General features: G+C 35.8%; 1 pseudogene; it reads right to left on the bottom strand.

Moving 5' to 3' along the window:
• Positions 1-683: 683 nt before the first annotated feature.
• Positions 684-783, bottom strand: LOC124984092 (uncharacterized; annotated as a pseudogene).
• Between the last annotated feature and the right edge of the window lie 22,418 nt (positions 784-23,201).

Here is a 23,201-nt window from a genome sequence, read left to right as displayed (position 1 = left end):
TGAAGACATCAGAATGCATTACAATTTTATATATAACAATAATGTGCCAATGGAAAAAAGTAAATAGAAGGAAGACGAATAGATTAGAGGAAGGGAAACAGGGAGAGTAAAGGGGAGGAAAAGAGGAAGAACTGGGGATTGAAATGGAGCAAATTGTTACATACATTTATGAATATGTCAAAATGAACCCTACTATTATGTATAACTATAATGCAGTGTAATGAGTATTAGTATAACAACAAAATCACAGTCACTATTATACATTATGTAAGATCAAGAAAACAATTCAAGAATGAAATGTAAAATGTTAATAGGATACTGAGACAAAGTGAAAACTCAGATGTGGGCTCTTGAAAGTTAACTATATTACATTGCTTCCAATGACAACATGGCAAATGCCTCCATATATATCTGTATCTGTAAAAATAATATATAGTGTATTAGTGTATTTAGGGATATATATATATCTTGATATATGATTTTTATATGTCACATAAAGATCAGCATAAATAATGAAAGGGAAACTATTACTAAACGACTAGAGTAGCACTAGGTAGCTTCAGAGGTCTTTACCAGTAGACACCTAAGCTTTAATGTGTAGAGATGAGCATGTCTGAACCATGAACCTGATCCGTAAATGGTGGGTAAAAGGAATCAATATGTTCAATTCAATTAATATATTTATTTAATATATTTATTTCACGAATTTGGGTGTCATCCTCATGCAGTGGCCTGGCTAATCTATCTTTCTAATTTTAGTACACGTGCTACTGAAACAAGCACAGGAATTAATATATTTAAAGAATTGGAAAGATTCTTGTGTTACAGACCTCCCTTAGAGGATACTCCTACCCAGGGATACTGGGACCAAAAAAAGGCACTAGGGTTTGGCAGAGAAGAGCAAAACTTTTATTCATTGATCCAACATGAGGAAAAGCTCATGCTCTAAAGACACCTTCTCCCATAGGTGAGGTGGCAAGGGGGCTTTTTTGATGGGCCATACACGGATCATCCAGGCGCATTGGGGCTGAGGGAGGCATGCCCAGATCCTCTTTTGCACTGGCACCTTCTGCAGTGACTTACCGCCATCTCATATTGGATATATCTGGTCTGTGCTGAGTTTGTGGTTTGGTCTTTTTCTTCTGGTGGAACAAGCATAGCTGCCTCCGCAGGTGAGGCATGTATGAAGATAGTAGAGAGGGTGTTGCAGAGGACTTTCTAGAGGCTCCTAAGGTGACATTTCTGCCTGAAAAGTAACAGTTGGACTGTGGAGCCATAAACATTGGGTTAAATTAATTTAAAAAAAAAATTTTTTGAGGCAGGGCCTCACTAACTTGCTGAGGCTGTCCTGGAACTTATGATCCTCCTGCCTCAGCCTCTCTCTGGTCTTACAGGCACACTTCCTCCTAGCTAAATGACTTTTTAACAATTGAATGCTTGGCAGCTAAAAACCATAGGAAGTGTTTCTGAAATACAGATATAGACAGATATAGATGTTCCCTTCTTTTCTGGATGCCGTGATATCAGGACTATTTCCATTTCTGTTTTCCTTTTGTTTATGCTGAGAACAGAGCTATGTCTTTGTTTCTCTAGCAATTTAAAGGAGTCATCTTGGCTCAGAATAAGGTCCAATAATTGTTCGTTTCCTGAAGGTAATTTTGTGCCTTCTTAGCTAATTTTATGTTACCACGTATATTCATTCTTTAATGTCATTTCTTCAACTGATTTTAAATGGAGAGGTTATTACTCTACAAAAATTGCTAATTTTCTTTTCTCTCTCTCTCTTTTTCTTTTTCTTTTTTCTTTTTTTTTTTTTTTTTTTTTTTGCTACATCGTGTTACTCCATTTGGAATTTACTTCGTTGCATAAAAATCAAAGTGAAGGTGCCGTGTGGCCCTGCCCTGCTGCCCTGCTGTCCATCTCCTAATGCAGCTGCCCACCGTCACCGTGCTGCTTGCCACCGCTGCCTCATCTCTGAACACAGCCACCTCCGTCTTGGGACACCTCCACGGCTGCCACCACCATCTTGAGACAAGACAGCTCCCATCGGGGTACACCTGCCAGGGCCTGGAGGCAGTGATGCCTGATGCGGCACTGTGCTACAGTACCATGTCTTTGAACACAGCCTCCCCCTGATACCACGTTGCCAGTGGCAGCCCCACCTGCCAACATAGCTGCCTCCATCTTGGGACACCAACCAGGGCCTGGAAGTCCAATATCAAGGAACCTGCAGGTTTGGTTGCACTTGAGACCTTCCTGCTAACTGTGCTAAAAGCCACCATCTTGCCACAGAGGCTGGAGAGAGCCAGGCTCTCCCCAGTCCCATGAGTCCTAAAGTGCACAGAGATGGACGGAACTAGCTTCTGCAGGTCAGAAGGTTGGAAGAGGGTGTGAGGGTATCTTGATCGTGGCTCACCCAGCCAATCCGTCTGGCACCCAGTACATTCCTGGGGATCACTCAGGCCACCACTCACTGGGACCTGACATTCTGGTCCTTGACTCCCTTCCCAGTCTGGAATTCACCAATCCACTGGTCCCACCAGGCTCAGCAATCAGCAGGGCCCTGTGGCCTCTCAATCTCTGTTCTCCCAACCCCTCCCTAGCCACAAATCTGGCTCAGCACTCACAGATATATGACCAGCCCACAACTCTCAGCACCTGGTCCTGATCTGCCCAGTGTAGAACAGCTCTCCACAACAGGTGCACGGATGCTGGCACTCAACCCTCAGGACCACTGGGGAGAGAGGTGCCTGACGAGGAAGTCAAAAGGGTGGGGTGGGAGAGATTGAGTTTGGACACTAAATCAGAGACCATGAGTTGTAGAGTCTGCAGGAGACATAGGGGCTAAGATTAGGGTCCTTCATCACATGAGTGGAACCCAAAGGAGATTCCTGGGGTGCAGTGTTCCAACATGGAGCAGCAATTGCTTCATGCCTCCAGGACTAACCCTACCAACCAAGTAACCCCCAACTTCCTGAAGGTGGAGCTACCAGCAAACTGCAGACAGCCTCACCTATCCGCTGGAAAGGAAAGCTGAGAAGCTGTTGAACTCCAGTGAAATCAGTTCAATTTTCCTTCAAGATATTTTTTTTTCTTTTCCTGCTTTCGCATCCCCACCATTTTTGAATACAAGTATTTTTCATGCATCAGGTTATTGAGGAATAGGATGTCTGAATAGTATCTTTCAGTATTGTTGTGTATTCTTTTACTTTATTATTTTTTAATTTTTTATAATATATATATTATAAAAATAGTATATATTTATATATATTATTTGTATATATATATTCCTCTCATGTATACATTTTCCTGGATTCTCTTTCTCTTTTCTCCTGCTAACAAAAACTTCTATTGATTCCTCTTTCACTCTCCCTATGATCTAATAATTCTATCTTCTCTCCTTCTTCTTTCTTTTTTCCTTCTTTTTTTATTGTTTGTTCTATTTAGTTATACATGATAGAAGAATGCATTTGATTCATTTTACACAAATGGAGTACAACTTTTCTTTTCTCTGGTTGTACATGATGTAGAGTCATACCACTTGTGTAATCATACATGTACATAGGGTAATGATGTTCATCTCATTCTGTTATTTTTCCTTCCCCCTCCACCCCTTCTCCACCCCTCATTTCCCTTTACACAATCCAAATTTCCTTCATTATTCCCTTACCCGTCCCCATTATGTATCAGTATTCCCTTATCAGAGAAAACATTTGACCTTTTGTTTTTTGGGATTGGCTTATTTCACTTAGCATGATATTCTCCAACTGCATCCATTTACCTGCAAATGCCATAATTTTATTCTTTATGAGTGAGTAATATTCCTTTGTGTTTATATACCACAATTTCTTTATCCATTAATCTATTGAAAAGCATCTAGGTTGGTTCTACAATCTAGTTATTGTAAATTGAGCTGCTATAAACATTGATGTGGCTGTGGTACTGTAGTATGCTGATTTTAAGTCCTTTGGGTATAGGCCAAGGAGTGGGATAGCTGGGTCAAATTGTGGTTCCTTTCCAATTTTCTAAGGAATCTCCATACTGCTTTCCAGAGCAGTTGCACCAATTTTCAACTACACCAGCAAAGTACGAGTGTACCTTTTTCCCCCGCATCCTCACTCATTACATCCTACCCCACACACCCTGTTCTCTCTTTGTCATTAGAAATTGTAAACCCTTTTGCAAACCTACTGTTTATATTCCAGACAATAATTAAGCACATCTCTTCTGTTTATTGCAATAAAACTATAGATGTCTTAATAGGAGTTATTTGGTTTAAGGCTGTATGTTGTTTCCATTAGGTGATATTAATATTGATCTCCCCATTAAAGTTGAGGTACTGGAAACCTGCAGGAACACTATAAGTCTACAGGGTAGAAACTGTAATACCTCAGATACACACTGTTAGATGGGAAGACACAAGAGCAACATAAAAAACAAAACAAAACAAAAAAAAAAAAAAACAAGGAGAAAAGCACCCCAAACAAACCAAGATGCTCCAATAAAGAATTCATTGACATTGCAGTAGAAGAAATGTCAGAGAAGGAGTTCAGGAGGAACATAGTTAACCTGATCTGTGACATAAAGGTGTTGTAAAAAGGAAAATCAGAGATAAATTTCATCAGGCATAAGATCAATTAAATAAAGGGATAGAGATTATAAAATGATCAAGCAGAATTTCTCAAAATAAAAGAATCAATAAACCAAATTAAAAATACAATGGAATGTACCACCAACTGTTGAGACCACATGGAAGACAGAATCTCAGACAATGAAAACAAAATATATAATCTTGAAATTAAAGATGATTACACAGAGAAGATGGTAAGAAACCACAACCAGAACTTCCAAGAATTATGGGATAACATAAAAAGACCAAATTTAAGATTTATCAGGATAGAGGAAGGCATGGAGATACAAACCAAAGAAATGCACAATGTTTCAATGAAATAATATCAGAAAATTTCCAAAATTCTAAAGAATGAAATGGAAAATCAAATACAAGAAGCTTACAGGACCCCAAATGTACAAAATTACAACAGTACCAACTAAAATACATTATAATGAAAATGCCTAGCACAAAGAATAAGGATAGAATTTTAATGCCTGTGTGAGAAAAATATCAGATTACATACAGGGGAAATCAATTCAGATCTCAACTGATTTCTCAATCCACACCCTCAAAACTAGGAGGTCCTGGAACAACATCCAAGAAAATGGATGAAAACCAAGATTTTTATATTCAACAAATTAAACTTCAGATTTGAAGATGAAATAAAAACCTTGTAGGATAAACAAAAGTTAAAAGAATTCACAGCTAGAAAGCCTGCACTACAGAACATTCTCAGCAAAATATTACAAGAGGAGGAAGTGAAAAAAAAAAAAAAAAGGTGAAAATGAGAAAAAGAAGGGACTACACTAAAGTAAAAGTTAATCCAAGTACAAACTAAGTCAAGTTAAAAACAAGAAATAAGCCAAAATGACTGGGCATACAAATCATATCTCAACAATAACCTTGAATGTTAACAGTCAAAACTCACAAATCAAAAGACTGGTAGATTTGATTAAAGAAAAAGACCCAAAAAATATTGTCTTCAAGAGACTTATCTCCTAGAAAAAGTCATCCACAGACTGAAGGTGAAAGGTTGGGAAAAAACATATCACTTACATGGACTGCATAAACATGTAGGAGTTTCTGTCCTCATATCAGATAAAATGGAATTCAAGCCAAAGTTAATCAGAAGGGACAAAGAAGGACATTTCATACTGCTTAAGGGAAAGATACATCAATAAGACATAACAATCATAAATATGTATGCCCCAAACAATGGAGCACCTACATACATCAAACAAACCCTTCTCAATTTCAAGAATTAAATAGACCACAATACAATAATATTGGGTGACTTTGACACACCTCTCTCAGTAGTGGTTAGATCTTCCAAACAAACACTAGATGAAGAAACTATAGAGCTAAATAATACAATCAATAATTTAAACTTAATGACATATATAGAATATTTTATACATCAATGACAGGATACACTTTCTTCTCAGAAGCACATGGATCCTTCTCCAAAATAGACCATTTGTTATGTCACAAAGCAACTCTTAGCAAATACAAAAAAAGAGATACTACTCTGCATTCTATCAGATCATAATGAAATGAAATTAGAAATCAATGATAAAATAAAAAATAGAAGCTACTCCAACACTTGGAGATTAAATAAAATGCTACTGGATGATGAATTGATAGGAGAAGAAATCAGGGATGAAATTTAAAGATATGCAAATGAGAACACCCATGCAAAATATCAAAATCTCTGGTACACTATGAAGTCAGTACTATGAGTTCATTGCATTGAGTTTATTAATAGGATAGAAAGTCAACAAATATATTACCTAACATCACACCTCAAAGTCCTAGAAAAAAAAATCAAATCAACACCTAATGCAGTGGAAGACATGAAATAATTAAAATCAGAGCTGAAATCAATGAAATTGAAAGAAAAGAAACAATTGAAAAAATTGACAAAATAAGAAGTTAATTCTTTGAAAAAATAAATAAAATTGATAAACCCTTAGCCACACTAATGGAGACAAAAGTCAAATTATTAAATTTGTGATGTAAAAGGAAATAACACAGTGAACCCTACTGAAATACAGAAGATAATTAGAAACTATTCTGAAAATTTATTCTCCAATAAAATAGAAACTCATGAAGATATCAACAAATTTCTAGAGATATATGATCTACCTGAACTGAATCAAGAGGGCATACATAATTCAAACAGTCGATTTCAAAGAATGATATAGAAGATGCCATGAAAAGCATACCAAAAAGAAAAGCCCAGGACCAGGAGGATTCTCAACCAAGTTCTACAAGACCTTCAAAGAAGACTTAAGACCAATACTCTTCAAATTATTCTACGAAATAGAAAAGGAGGAAACCCTTCCAAACTCATTCTATGAGGCTAGTATCAACCTAATACCAAAACCAGACAAAGACACATCAAGGAAAGAAAACTTCCAACCAATATCCCCGATGAATATAGATGCAAAAATTCTCAATAAAATTCTGGCAAATTGCATACAAAAATATATTAAAAAGAGTGCATCATGATCAAGTGGGGTTCATCCCATGGATACAAATTGGTTCAACATCCAGAAATCAATAAATGTAATTTTTCACATCAATAGACTTAAAGTCAAGAATCAAATTATCATCTCAATAGATGCAGAAAAAGCATTTGAAAAATACAGCACCCCTTCATGTTCAAAACACTAGAAAAACTAGGAATGGTATGAACTTACCTCAACATTGTAACAGCTATATTATGCTAAGTCCAAGGCCAACATAATTCTAAATGGAGAAGAATTGAAATCATTCCCTCTAAAAACTGGAACAAGAAGGGATGCACTCTTTCACCACTTCTATTCAACATATTCCTTGAAACTCTAGCCAGAGCAATCACATGGATGAAAGAAATTAAAGGGATACAAATAGAAAAGAAGAATTCAAACTATCACTATTTGCTGAGGACATGATTTTGTATTTAGAAGATCCAAAACGTTCCCCCAGAAAATTTCAAGAATAAATGAATTAAGCAAAATAGCAGGATATAAAATTAACACTCGTAAATCAAATGCATTCCTATACATCAGTGATGAATCTACTGAAAGAGAAATTAGGAAAATTACCCCATTTACAACAGTCTCAAAAAAATATAAAATACTTGGGAATCAATGTAACAAAAGAAGTGCAAGACTTCTACAATGAAAACTACAGAACACTAAAGAAAGAAATTGGAGACCTAAGAAGATGGAAAGATCTCCCATGTTCTTGGATAGGTAGAATTAATATTGTCAAACTGTCCATACTACCAAAAGCATTATACAGATTTAATGCAATTACTGCTAAAATCCCAATGACATTCTTTATAGAACTCGAAAAAAGCAATCATGACATTCATTGAGAAAATGAGACCCAGAATAGCCAACCAATACTTAGCAAGAAGAGTGAAGCAGGAGGCATCACAATACCAGACCTTAAACTATAGTACAGAGCCATAATAACAAAAATGGCATGGTATTGGCACCAAAATTGATATGTAGACAAATGGTACAGAATAGAAGACACAGAGATGGAACCCACATAAATACGGTTATCCCATGTTAGACAGAGACACCAAAAACATTCATTGGAGAAAAAGTCTCTTCAACAAATGATCCTGGGAAAACTTGAAATTATCTGAAATTAAACCTATATCTCTTACTCTGCACAAAATTCACCTCAAAGTGAATCAAAGACTTAGGCACTAGGGTAGACATCCTACCCATAACAGATGAAAAAGGAGGCCCCAATTTTCACCAGGTCAACTTAGGACCTGAATTCCTTAACAAGACTTCTAAAGAGCAAGAAGTAAAATTAAGAATCAATAAATGGGATAGATTCAAACAAAAAAGCTTCTTCTCAGCAAAGGAAACAATCAATAACACGAAGAGAGAGTCTAAAGAATAGGAGAAAATCTTTACCACATGAACCTCAGAGCACTAATCTCCAGGATATATACAGGACTCAAAAAACTTAACACCAAAAATCCCCCACATAACTCAATCGGAAAATGGACTAAGGATCTCAACAGACACTTCACAGAAGATGAAATACAATGGTTCAAAAAAAATATGAAAATATGTTCAACATCTCTAGCAATTAGAGAAATGCAAATTAAAATTCCACTGAGATTTCATATTGCTCCAGTCAGAACGGCAATTGTTAAGTGTACAAGCAGCAATAAAAGGTGGTGAGGATATGGGGAAAATGATACACTCATACATTGCTGATAGGATTGCAAATTTGTGCAGCCACTCTGGAAAGCAATATGGAAATTCCTTAGAAAACTTGGAATGGAACCACCATTTGACCCAGCTATCCCACTCCTTGGTTTATACCCAAAGGACTTAAAATTAGCATACGGCAGTGCCACAGACACATCAATGTTTATAGCAGCTCAATTCACAATAACTAGATTGTAGAACCAACCTAGATGCCCTTCAATAGATGGAATGGATAAAGAAACTGTGGTATATATACAAAATGGAAAATTACTCAGTCTTAAAGGAGAATGAAATGATGGCATTTGCTGGTAAATGGATATAATTGGAGACTATCACAGTAAGTCAAATAAGCAAATCCCCAAAATCTAAGTGCTGGATGTTTTCTGTGATACGTGAATGCTAACTCACAATGGTGGAGGTGGGGCTAGGGAAGAACAGAGATATTTTGGATCAGGCAGAGGGGAGTGAGTGGAGGGAAGGGGTATGGGGGTAGAAAGAACAGTAGAATGAATCAGACATTATTTCTCTTTGTACTTATATGATTACACAACTGATGTGATTCTACGCCAGAAGAATGAGAAGCTATACTCCTTTTATGTATGATGTTCTAAATGCATTCTACTGTCATGTCTAATTAGAACAAATAAAAAAAAAAAACTAAAGTGAAGATTCTCATTTCTTTTTCACAACTGATAGTATGAAGGAATACCATATTTCCAAAATCATTTATTTGATGCATTCTTCATAAGTCTATTGCAGTAAAGTAAAACAAAGATTAAAAAGCTGACCTATAGGGAAAATGCTAAAACTGCAAGTTTACTTAGTTACGTGACAGTCATTATCTCTTTTCTCACTTGCGACTTTCTCTAGAATGCTTTCTTAGATTTGTAGATTGTCACTTCCTGATCACTGACATTTCGGTGTAGCAGTATTGATCTTTAATTAATGGAAAAAAAGCCTTTGAAATTCTGAAGAGGATAAAAATAGGAAAGTCATTTAAAAGAAAGGAATATAATTCTGTTGGTGGAATATTTAATTCAGTATAAAGAGTTATGAGAGTTATGAGCATATATATTAAGTAGTTTGGTTGAAAAACCTGAGCTTTAGAAATGATTTTGGGAAATGTGACTGTGAATCTCATACTATTGAGAGTGAAACATACTGTAATTTTAAACCTGGGCAGTTTGTACTGAGGAAACTGCAATATTTGGTTACTCTTGCTTTAAGGAGTGGCCTTGACCTTGTGAGCTTAGAGGAGTCAGAGATCAATTTCAAAGGCAGTCACTTAAAATAAATCTGAAAGAAATGAGTAGTGTGAGTCAGATAGGTTTGAGGTTGAAACAGCGAAGAGAGGAAAGAAGAATCCAAGGAACCATCATAGTCATTGCTGGTTCTTAATACACAGCACAATGCCTGTTGTGTAGTTAAGTACCTAAACACTGATTTAAAAATGAAAGGGAGTGCAGAGGAGAATAGGAAAGATAGTAGAATCAATGGAACATAACTTTCCTATGTTCATTTATGAATATCCAACCAATGTAATTCCACATGATGTAAGACCACAAGAACGGGATCCTAATTAGAATAAGTTGTACTCCATATATATACATGTTAAAAATAACTCTAATATCATGTATATCTAAAAAGTACACATAAAAATAATAACAAAATAAAATAAATGAATGTTACCATATGATCAGTTCCACTTCTGAGTATATACTCAACAAAGTGAAGTAGGGACTCAAATGAATATTTATAGAACAATGTTCACAACAGCACTATTCACAACAATCAAGAAATAGAATAAACCCAAGTGAATGGACTAAATGTTTGTATTCCCTTACAATTCATATGCTGAACCCCTAATCCTCCATGTGGCTGTTCTTAGAGATGGAACTTTTAAGGAGGTAAGGTTAAATGAGGTCATAAGGGTAGGGCTTTGACCTTGTGAGAAGGCTCAAACTTGTGTTCTTTCTCTCTTTCTCATGTGCTTGCTGAAGACCATATGAGAGCATTGTCAGAAGGCAGCTGTCTACAAACCAGGATGAGATCCCTCACCAGAAACCAAATTGTCCAGAACCATCACCTTGGACTTCTAGCCTCCAGAACCATGAGAAAATAACATTTTGCTTTTTAAAACCACTTAATCTCTATTTTGTTCAGATTGTCCAAGCTGAGTTTGAGTTATAACTGTCCAATCTATCTGTTTCAGTCAGCTTTTTCTTCTACTGCGACTTATGAGCTGACCAGCATGATTATAGAGGAGGAAAGGTTTATTTGAGGGCTCATGGTTTCAGAGGTCTTAGTCCATAGAAGGCCAGCTCCATTCCTCAGGTTTCATGGTGAGGCAAAACATCATGGCGGAAGAGTGTGGCAGAGGGAAGCAGCCTGCATGAGAGAGAGAGGGGAGGCGGAGAGAGAGAGAGAGAGAGAGAGAGAGAGAGAGAGAGAGAGAGAGAGAGAGAGAGAGAGAGAGAGAGAGAGAGAGAGAGAAAGAGAGATACACTCCACTCACCAGATACCAATATATACCTCATAGCCACGCCCCAATTCCCACCTCCTTCAGCTGCACCTTATCACTTCAATTAATTCCATCAGGGATTAATTCACAGATTGGGTTAAGACTCTTACAACCCAATCATTTCTCCTCTGAACTTTCCTGCATTGTCTCACATGTGAACCTCATATGTATTTTCAAAGTGGGGTGCTACTTTGACAACTAAAAATGTGGAGATGGATTTGAACTGGATAGTAAGTAGAAGTTGGAACAGTTTGGCATGCTAGCAAAAACCTAGATTGCCATGAAGGGACTGTTGGTACAAATACGGATATTGAAGGAAATTGTGGCAAGGGTGCAAAAAAGAACATCGAAGAGCTATGGAGAAAGCCTCTTTTGTCTTAAACATGAACAGAATGTTGACAGAAATAGACTTCGAAAAGCACTATGGTGAGGTCCCAGAGAAATAAGGAGTAGGTTATTGGAAAATTGAGGAAAGACAATCCTTTTTTATAAAGTGGCAAAGAATTTATCTGAATTGTGTTCTACTGTTTTGTGACAGAGAGAACCTTCAAATGTTGAGAGTGGCTATTTAGCTGAGGAGATTTCAAGCAAAATGTTGAAGAAATAACTTGGTTTCTCCTTACAACTTACAGCAAAGTGTGACAGGAGGTGGAAAAATTGAAGGGATTATTAAGCAGAAAGGAAACAGAAACTTGATTTGAAATATTTTCAGCCGATCCACATTGCAAAAAGAAAAAAAATATACTTGTTCTGAAGAAAATACAAAACATATGGCTGAGTAACCATTTGATAAGTCATGTATATGACTTTTTTATTTTTTTTATTTTTAACCTCACTTGGGATTGAAGTAGGAAATTGCACAAGCTAGGCGTGAGTTCTACCACCAGATGCAGCCCCAACCTTTTTTCCAAAAACACTTTTATTTTGAGGCAGGGTCTCACTAGGTTACCCAGACTGGCCCTCAATGTGCATTCTCCTTCCTCAGCTTCCTGAATAGTAAGAACTTAAGGTTTGCACTCTTTGGTCCTACTAGTGTCACTCGGTTTTATAATTAGTCATCTCAGTAGAAGTCATAAATACAGACAGTATTAGAGCAGCAGAGACCATCACATTTTGAATTAAAGGGGAAATCAGGGCAAGTGAAGAATAGCTGTTAGACCTCTTGATTCCACTGGAGGGAATAATAGAGCTATTTGCCTGTGAACATGGCTTACTCTTCAAGAAAGAAAAGAGTGCACCAGGAATAAGACCAGAGATCATCAGTTGTGACTTCCATCACAGGCACAGAGGCAAGGCTGTGTTTTCCTAATTTTCATAGATTGGTAGTCTCTTTTTAATTTAAGTTGACCTTATATCTTCTGGAACAGGGCAAACTCACTGAACCAAATGGGTAGAGCTAACTCCAGTGTGGCTGGAGAGTAGAGCATCAAACCAAAGAACATCATTCTTGAGCCATGAGATTAATGGAATTTGCCTTTCTCAGATTTGCACTTGCTTGAGACCCATAACCCCTTCCTTCCTTGATATTTCTCTCTTTTGGAATGGAAATGTCTGTCCTATGCTTGTCTTACCCTTGTATTTTGGAACCACTTGACTGATTTTACAGGTTCACAGAGAGAAATTTTACCATAGAATGAATTGTTTTTGAATCTCAGCAATATCTGTTTAAAATTTATATTAAGCTTTGGAATTTAGACTTGAGTTAATGATATACTTATTTAAAAGTTTGGGGTATTGCAATTAAATGAATGTATTTTTTATGCAAGAAAGAGATGAATTGCAGAGGGGACTGAATTGCTTTCTTCTTTCATTAGTCAGCTTTTTATTACTGTAATGAAAGATCTAAGGCCATAGACTTACACAGCAAAAGAGGTTTATTTAGCTCATGGTTTTAGAGGTTCCTCCTGTCCAAGATCACATGTCCCCATTTGCTTTGGGCCTCTGGTGAGAGCACTGGATGGTATTATAGAGAATGCATGCTGCAATAAAGGCACAGTAAACCACTCACATTAAGATCCAGGAACTGGAGAGAGACTGGGGTCCCACAATCCCCTCCAAGAGCATGCATACCATGACCTAAGGATCTCCTACTACTCCCTACTTCTCCAGAGTTTTTATCATTTCTTAATAGTGCCACCCTGGCGACCCAGTCTACAACACATGGGCCTTTGGGATACACTTATCCAAACCATAGCACCTTCTACTTTCATATATTGAAGCCTCAACTCCCAAAGTTTGAGATGAGGCCTTTATGAGAAAATTGCAATTAGGTGAGATCTTGAAGATAGGTCTATAATCAATCATAGAGGATTGGTCACTTTCTTAGAAGAAGAAGAGAAAGGTATCTAAATTCACAAAGAGAAAGGGTCATATGGCCATACAGTGAAAATAGCATCTTCTGACACGCCAAGTGAGAAGGTCCTAGAAGGAGACCTACCTTGCCAGCATCTTAATCTTGAATTTTCAGCTTCCAAAACTATAATAAAATAAAATTGTTGTTTAAGTCACTTAAAAATACCATAGTCTATGGTATTTTTGTTAAAACAGCCTGAGCAGATGAATATATCATTTAATTCATAGAGATTTATTCTCTAAAACACTTTCTGTTGCAATTTACTTTTTTGTATTTGATTTTAGATAGGTCATCTCTAGAACATAGTAAAGGACAAGGGCTTTACTTATACCACTGAGTATTTGGTCTTTTAGTGCCTCTTTAATCATTCTGCCCTAGGCAAAGTGCAGTGATTTCCTCTGATTTGTAAATTCAGGAAAAACGAACTGGATGCTCAGCTTGGCTTCTACTTTTTTTTTTTTTTTTTAATTTGGATGCAGTTTCCTGGTGTTTGTGGGAGAAGTAACTCTTTTCTCTACTTTGCTGTCAATCATATCTGGACAGGGTCCTGAACTGCATGCAGTAGGGAGGCTTGCACACATCTATTGATGTTCAAATTGGGATTGTCTGCCTGTTTATGGGGTTCAGTGAGCAAGACATTGACTCTAACATAGTCTTTGAGTCTTCAACATAGCCTTTTTCAATGATAAAGGTCGATTGAAGGTGATTAAACTGCCACTCAATATCTGAAATAAAAAAGAGTTGAATTTATAGCTGAGAAGGAAGGAGAGAGAGAGAGAGAGATATTGGTCAGGTACAGCCCCCAGGGGAGAGCAGAATACTGATTTTACCAGCATTTGGGACAACATGAAGCTCTGAGATCAGTGAATATTGAAAGGCTCAAGGACTTGATACTGTGTTTTAGAAAGGTTTATCCATTTAAGACTGATGTGGATTGTTTGTCAGAGTTTTACATTAGATGTGAGCCCTTTCCTAATTGGCTCAATTTCAGAAAGGCCTGTTTAACACTGATTGCAAATCCTAGTTGTTTGAAGTAAATTTTCATTGAAATACTGAAAGGGTATAAAAATATTCTGATGAAACCATTCTGATGACTATTTGTGACCATGGCTAGAGAAGAATCAATTGGTTCCTAATTTATGGGAACTGATTATTTTTTTTAATTAATTAGGTTATATTTTCATCTTTCATTTTTATTTATTTTTTCTTAATGTTTTAATTTGTTCTGAACCTGAACTCTTTGTTGGGTTCCCATTGACCAATAGAAAATTCCCTAATGTATGTGAAATGATTTCCAGGTAGCATCATGATGAATTCAGGACTCTAGCTATAAAAAGAAGAGAGGACTTTGTACCAAGTATTTTTTGAAATCAGTCTTTTGCATGGAAATTAACTGCTAGGCTTTTCCAACTCTTTGTAATTTAGCATAACTTTTTCTTGGAGTTTTGATGATTCTTTTTATCTTCCATCAGTCTGAGCAGAGTTAATTGAGGCAATAGCTTTCTCAGGGTTTTGTAATCTTCTTCTCTTTCATATTCCTTCACTTTGGTTGTGAAAAAATCATTTTCTTTATGAGGAGAGTAGACAAAGACAACAAAAATCTTGTATTCTGTTATGTTGCCCAGAAGCGTCAAGACTTTTCTTTCTTTTAGATTACTCAATTTTGTTAATTCAGAATTCAATTTCTTCACATTTTTTCTTATTTTAAATTTAACAGCCAAAATGTTTGCTTTTATAACACATTTGAAAGTCTTAGTTTCCAGTGATTCCTCATTTCTGAGTTTTTATGATGTGTTTCATATATATAATATGCATATATATATATTCATATTCTCAGGCTCATTCTCATTTTTATATTCCTGATACTCAATGTCAGATCCACACATTTTACATTGTAGATTCTCCCTCCCAGAAATTTTCAGAACACCCACCTTGGACCATTTACTTACAATAGTTCTTCCATCTATTAAATGCCATCTCACATTTCAAAAATCAGTTCAAAATTTGTGGGTGTCTTTGCATCTTTCTTGTACTATATCTTCAAGTAATAAGGTAGAACTTCATACTCGTTAAAATGTACATACTGCCTTTATCTTATGAGAAAAATATGACTCTTGAACTAGTTGTTTTAACATCTCTGTGTCTCAGTTTCTTTACTGTTCCAATGGGAATATATCTTCCTTATAGGGTTGCTATGAAATTACTTTGATAAGTGTACAGTATTTAGAACAGCACACAGTACAGAATGCATACTTGATAAATGTTGATTTTTTTATTTCAAATGCCCCAAAGTAGGCAGTGCATAACTTATTGCAATTTCTACATTTTAGGGTGTTTTTAAATTTATTATTAATATTTTTCAATGTGTATCTCCTTAACTAGTAACCTTCTTGAATGCCAGGTTGTATTTTTACTCATCTGCATCATAAACTATTATTGATACTTTAATTCAGGACACATTTATGAACTTTATGAATACTAAAATCTAAATTTTATCAGTTTCCATCTGTTTTAGTCAGTTTTATGACCCTATCATAAAATACCTGAGAAAAGGTTTATTTTGGCTCCTGGTTTTGAAGATTCCAGTTCATGAATGATTGGCCCCATTTGTTTTTGCCTGTGGAAGGTAGCAAGCACATCATGGAAGGTGTGCAGGATGCAGCTAAACTGCTTATATATTGAGCAAGAAAGAAACAGGGAGAGAGAGGAAGAAACATGATCCCACTAATTCCTTAAAGGGCACACCCCCAGTGACTTAAGGACCTAATAGTCCACAGCATTCCCAACAGTGCCACAGTAGGGACCAAACCTGTGACACATGGGCTTTAATACCACATCTCTTTAACATAAGCCTGTGGGGGACATCTGTTATGGTTTGGATATGAAGTGTCCCTTAAAAGCTCCTGTATTAATGCAGGAATGATTAGAGGTGAGATCATTGGCGTGTGAAAGCTATCACATTAGCAGTCCATCCTAGTATGAATGTACTGCCTTACCACTCACTCTAGGCAGGAGTGGCGCACTGGACTAAGTGGATCACCGAGGGCATGTCCAGGAAGGCTTCCATTTCCCTGTGGCCCCTTCCTCCTTCTCTCTCTTTGTGTTTTCGGCCACCATGAGGTGAGCATCACTTCTCTGACATGCCCTTCTACCATGATGTGCTGGCTTCATCTTGGGCCCAGAGCAATGGACCTGGCCCAACAGAGACCAAAACCATCAAAACTATGAGCCAGAGAAACTTTCCCTCCTCTAAGTTGTTCTTGTCAAGTATTTTGGTCATAGTGTCAACAAGTTGACCAACCTAACATTCAACATTCAAACTCTAGTAGCATCTTATTGTAAATCAAATCAATTAGATTCAAAGGACATTTAAAAAATCTGTTCTTGAAATTCTCTTAGATCCTTGATAAACAATTAAAAATGAACAATTTCTGTACCTTCATTTAGAAAATTTCAAATGTAGTCAGTAAAAGAGGAATATAATCATTAAAAATATAAAGTCAAGTATTCAGTGCCTTAAGTTCAGACATGGAAATATGTAGAGGAAGGAAACTAGTATACAAAAAATAACAAAATTGTGGAGAAATTGACATTTCACTAGGAAACTAGAAGATAAAAATAATTTTTGTAACTGTAGGATTGGTTAGACAGAATTTTCTGGGGTCTAGGGAGCAATTCTAGACCAAAAAATGAAAAAAAAAAATAAATTAAAAACCCAGAAACAAGTACTTATATATTAAATTATGTATCAAGTGTCACCAGTGCCAGAGAAAACTCCACAATGGGTATATCAGTATACTCATAGACACAGACTCCAAATGAAAGCATAATCATAAGTAAAAGCAAATACATAGGGTGAAGATGTACTCTTTTGCCAGCAAACTATTAGAAGTGCTAAGACAACATTAAAAAAGAATTACTTGCAAATTAATTGCAAAAACAGATATCTGGAATCATTGTCTATAGGTCTGGAGACAGTGTCCAGATACTTGCAACACAACAGGAGCTGAGTAACAACTGCTCCATCTAACTGGCCAAAGATAGACCAGGCAGTCAACATAACCCCTGGTTTTCTCTTTGACATTAGGAGAAATTTTAGTAGCTATTTCATCTCGCATGTTTTTTTGATTTTATATCAGGATGGTTTGCTCTTTTACTTAATCTTTTTTATTCTTGGAGGTATTAGAGATTATGACCCTGCTATAGTATAATCAATGGAAGATGAATTTCAAAAGTGTATTTGAGGATCATGAATTACTTTGTTTATCTCTCATGAACCTTTGAAAATATTAGAAATACTGTGCTGCTCCAACACTACATCAGTGTTTTTTGATACATTTATAATTGTTTGCATTAATTCCAAAAGAACAACGTATTTTTATAAACATTTTGAATTAGAAATGTAATGCTACCTTACATTTCATGTGAACCTGTGTAACTTTAAAGATTATTCCAAGTAAAAATTTAATTATGTGACATTCATGATTTCTCATTAAGAAATTTACTTAAACTTTTCCAATGAGTGGTATTCACTATAAGGAATTGTAAGATTGGATGCTGGCCGAAAAGGTATTAGACCAAAAGCAACTAAACAAAGCTCTATTGGGATCAGCTCTCAGGTGAGATTCACTAGTCCACCAAGGTAAAGGACTGGGGAAGTCACACTGCAGGTCAGGTGGGCAACATTTTTGTAGTCCGGGATAGGTGGGGGAAGGCTTGAGGGTTTAGTGTCCCTCTTGGGTTGGCTGGAGATCCTGCAGGGACTCGTGTCCCTCTGGGATTGACAGGCGATTGCAAAATGCCACTAGGTTTTATCTATCAGTGTCTGGTTGGTTGTTCTTTGCTCTGTCCCCATCCAGCCACCTCAGACCACCCTAACAAGAATGATGCTATAAACTCCTTTGCAGAGCTTACACATATTAAAACTGAATAGTGTGCTGACCGTATAGCCCATCCCATAGGGCGCTTGCTTAGCAAGCCAAAAGGCAGGGGTTCAAATACCCAGCACTGTGCAATTGGAAAAAAAAAAACAAGAAAATCTTAATAGTAATGAGGCAGTAGTCAAAACAAAGTAAAATAAAAGATAATATCTTGAAGAAATAATTTATTTTTGTTAACAGAAATTCCAAAGAGAAACAACTAATCAATATTTATGCTGATTATAAGTAGTATAATTATAATAAATATATAAGCATATATATAATACATCAACTTTTTTTTAACAAAGTCCAAACAAAAGGATTTGAGACAAATGATTATAACTTACCTGTTCAAAGTTTATATTTTTCATAAGTTTCACCTCTATTGTCTGACTTAGTAGAATAAACCTACATGTTACTATGCTTTTATTAAAAGGAGACAGTTTATATTTAAAAAGTTAAAATTGTTTGTTCAAGAAAAGAAAGTTAATAGTGATTTAATACTAGCAAAATATTTGTTATTCAAATCATAACTATCCCTGTATTTATTCAATTAATTTATAATTTTTCAAATATTGCCTAAAAATGATCTTCTTACCTTGTGGATTTCTTCCTAAAACCAGAAGGTGACTAGTTAACTACAAGATCCTATAGAACTTTATTTCACATATTTACATATACATTTATGTGATCATAAAAATATTTTTTCTTAATTAAATCACTCTCTTTTAACTATTCTGAAACATGATTTCTGATTATGAGCAACCAGATTCTTATTGTTTTAATTAGGATTTATCTAATTATCCTAAGTTTAAAAATATTTCAGGTTTTTCATTGATATGTGTGTGTGTGCGCATGTGTTTCTTGGATCACATTTACTCATATCATTTACCTATTAATTTTTAAAAATTTTTTAATTTGTTCTAATCAGTTGTACATGGTAGTAGAATACATTTATACATTTTGATAAATCATAAATAAATGGAATATAATTTCTCATTTTTCTGATTGTACATATTCTAGAATCGCATCAGTCATGCAGTCATATATGTACATGAGGGAATAATGTCTGTTTCACTCTACTATCCTTCCTACACCCATACACCCTCCCTCCCTTCACTCCCCTCTACCTAATGTTAAGTAACACTATTCTTCCTTAGTCCCCCACCCATTGTGAATTAGCATATGCATATCAGAGAACGCATTCAGCCTTTGCTTTTTTGGGTTTGGCTTATTTTGCTTAGCATGATATTCTCCAACTTCATCCATTTACCAACAAAAGCCATAAATGAATTAGCATCCGCATATCAAAGACAACATTCATCCTTTGTGTTTTTTAGGTTTGGCTTATTATGCTTAGCATGATATTCTCCAACTTCATCCATTTGTCAGCAAATGTCATAATTTTATTCTTCTTTAAAGCTGAGTAATATTCCATCATATCTATATCTATATCTATATATATGTTTAGATACATATCACATATTCTTTATTCATTCATCTGATGAATGTGTTTTCTTCCAATATGTCTCTTGATTTGATCCTCTTTTATGTAGAGTGTGTGTGTGTATGTTTGTGTATGTGTTTGTATGGAATTTGTATTATCAAATATCAATTTTATGGAGGGTATCTATATGTCTTTAATTTTTTGTTGAAAACTTATTATCCCAGCACCATTCACTTAATTAGTTCAATCTCTTTTCCTACTAATTTATATTGAATTCTGTAGCAATCTGAAACACTGCCTTTGAATGTCTCTGGGGTTTTCATTTGCTCTATTAATTTATTTTTAATTCTATAAAATTGTGCTTTTTTAGTTAATTTAGCATCAAGTAAGTTTAAAACCATTTTACAAATGTTCTCTTTTATTTATTTTTTTTACATTTTGGAATCAACTTGTAAATGCTATAGCAAAATTTAGTTCATAACTTTGGAAAATTTTTACCATTTGTGTCACACCCTTTTTCCATCTTTCTCCAGGTAGGAAATTTGCGATCTCATTAGATGGAAAAATCTGCCTTAATTATCACATATTTAAAGAATATTTCTATAACCTCTCTCCCCAATCTTGTTATTAGGCAATGGAAGTCACATAACTATGCCTAATTCAGTAGGACAAAGAAAGGCAAGCTGCTATGTGCCTGGAGAGTGGAAAGATATTGACATGGGAAGGATACAATGTCTACCACAATGTTTGGGAGAAAGAGGAGGTAAAGTTAAAAGGGAATGTATCATAGATACATAGATCTATCAATTTATCATATTTAAATTAATAATAGTCGTGTTTTCAGATATAAAGAAATACATTTTCTTGAAGTTTATATACTTGGAAAGGTCAAAAAGCAGGTGATTATTTATTATTCGCTGTCAGATAACTCCTTTCACTTGGCTCGTTATCCACTGTTCCCACTTCACTCTAAATATATTTTCTTTATAGTCAAAATAGTAGCCTCTAAACCAGATTCATTAGCAACACTTTTTATATCCTGTGCTCTATGGTCACAGTGTTCTTTTCAAAATACCCATGTTACTCACAAGTTCATGGTCATTCAGCTTTCTAGTATTTTAGGACTGAGAGTAGTCTCCTGTAGTTTGGATAATTCTCTGACTACTTATTCAGCTTCAGGCCGTGTACCTGATGTCTCTTTTCCCTGGGTGTCATCTCTTTGTTTTTTAAAGTATGTCATACATGCTTATGAAACAGAGTACACACGTGTGGTGTAGATGCTCAGGCCTCCCTACCCCCTCGCTTTTCTTAATCAACTCTTCTTCCTCCTTCAAATTTCATGTTTAGTGTTCCTCAGGTGTCTCATTTGAACCTCACCCTCTACTAGGTCAGATTCCATCATGTGTCTCCCTGGATTTTGAGTTTGTTTTGGTTTTCCTTTCTTTTTTTTTACGTTTACATAGGGTAATGATGTTTATTTTATTTTTCCCCTCCCCCCACCCCTCCCACCCCTCTTTTCCCTCTACACAGTCCTTCTTTCCTTCATTCTTACCGCTCTCCTTAGCCTAACTCTAAACCTAACCCTAAACCTAATGCTAGCCCCTCCCACCCCCCATTATATGTTCTCATCCGCTTATCAGCGAGATCATTCGTCCTTTAGTTTTTTGAGATTGGCTTATCTCACTTAGCATGCTATTCTCCAATTTCGACCATTTGCCTACAAATGCCATAATTTTATCATTCTTCATTGCGGAGTAATATTCCATTGGTTTTCCTTTCTTCATGCCATTGTTGAGTAAGTCCCTCTGTCACAACTAGGCAATACCGTATGCGATGGTGCACCTGATGTTGCTTAAGGTACAGCAGGCATTCGAGTAAGCCAGAAAGAGAAAGCACTTTAAAAGCTTATTATTATACTCAGTCTGGTATAGAACCCTACCAAAGAATGATTAAAATAAAGGTAAATAGTAAGCTAATGAAATATGGTACCAATTCAATATTAAATTTTGGAATAAACATATCGTACTTTCATTCTTTCAATCTTATCATTTTGATCTATTTCCATAGATCATTGTGACAAATTCATATAAACAAGATCCCTTTTAAGCTACATGAAATGATAGTGCGATTTCCAGGGGTATATGAGTATAGATTTCTGGGACAACAGAATCTTTTTATTACCTAAAATACTTTGCCTATGAACTGATTGATTGGTTTATATTTGTGCTGCACCTAAAAGGAATTAGAATTGAAATGACCTTCTTTTCTCTGCGGAGTCACAGTGCTCTCTTGACATGCAGCCTTAGGAGGTTCATAAATGTTTTTTGGTGCTCGAAGCAAGCCTCAGTGAGATACAAAAGGAGGGTGAGAGTGTTTTTTAATCTCATCATTATGAATTACTTTGCATATAGCTCTTTTCTATTTCCATTGCTTCATTATTAAAGCATGATGAATGTTTAGGGTTTTTTTTTTTTTTTTTTCGATATTAGGGAAACTCAGCAGGAAAAAGGATAATAATATTGTTTGAAAAAAAAAAAAAAAAACTAATATGTTCTTAAAGGCCAGAACATGACAACACCATTCACTTGTTTTGTATCAAAACAAGGATTGTTTTTGTATAAACTGGATTGTGTGAAAAATAAATAGAGTGACTAAGGGTAAGATTAGAGCTGTGTAGTTTTTAAATCTGGCAATAAAATATGCTACCTATTTGAAAACTGTGTCATTTTTATAATGAGTTTGCATCAGTACAAGGTGTCAGATGAGTAGCTCTAGGGTGTGAAGCTCTGTTTGTCCACCTACTTTGCATCCTATTTTTGATCTTTAAAAACAGACCGAGGTGATACGTGTGTGTTATGATTCTATGGTTCCATTCTCTCTCACACATTTTCTTATAGGCTTTTCAACAACAGAAGGATGACAGAAACAAAAACTTCTTTTCATCATCAACAGCATCAGTACCACGACAAATGCAGTGGGTGAAAAAAATATGGACTTCTCATACAAAGCTCTTATTTCCCAGACATTTACATTTTCTTCCGCTTTGCCTAGAGATAACAGATGGCTGGGTGGTGATTTGGTATGCTAATTAGACTGCTGTGTTTTTCAGCTAACCTTAGGTAG

Source organism: Sciurus carolinensis, chromosome 4, assembly GCF_902686445.1.
Source record: "Sciurus carolinensis chromosome 4, mSciCar1.2, whole genome shotgun sequence".
Classification (NCBI taxonomy): Eukaryota; Metazoa; Chordata; class Mammalia; order Rodentia; family Sciuridae; genus Sciurus; species Sciurus carolinensis.
This window is presented reverse-complemented; position numbering and strand designations above follow the sequence as displayed.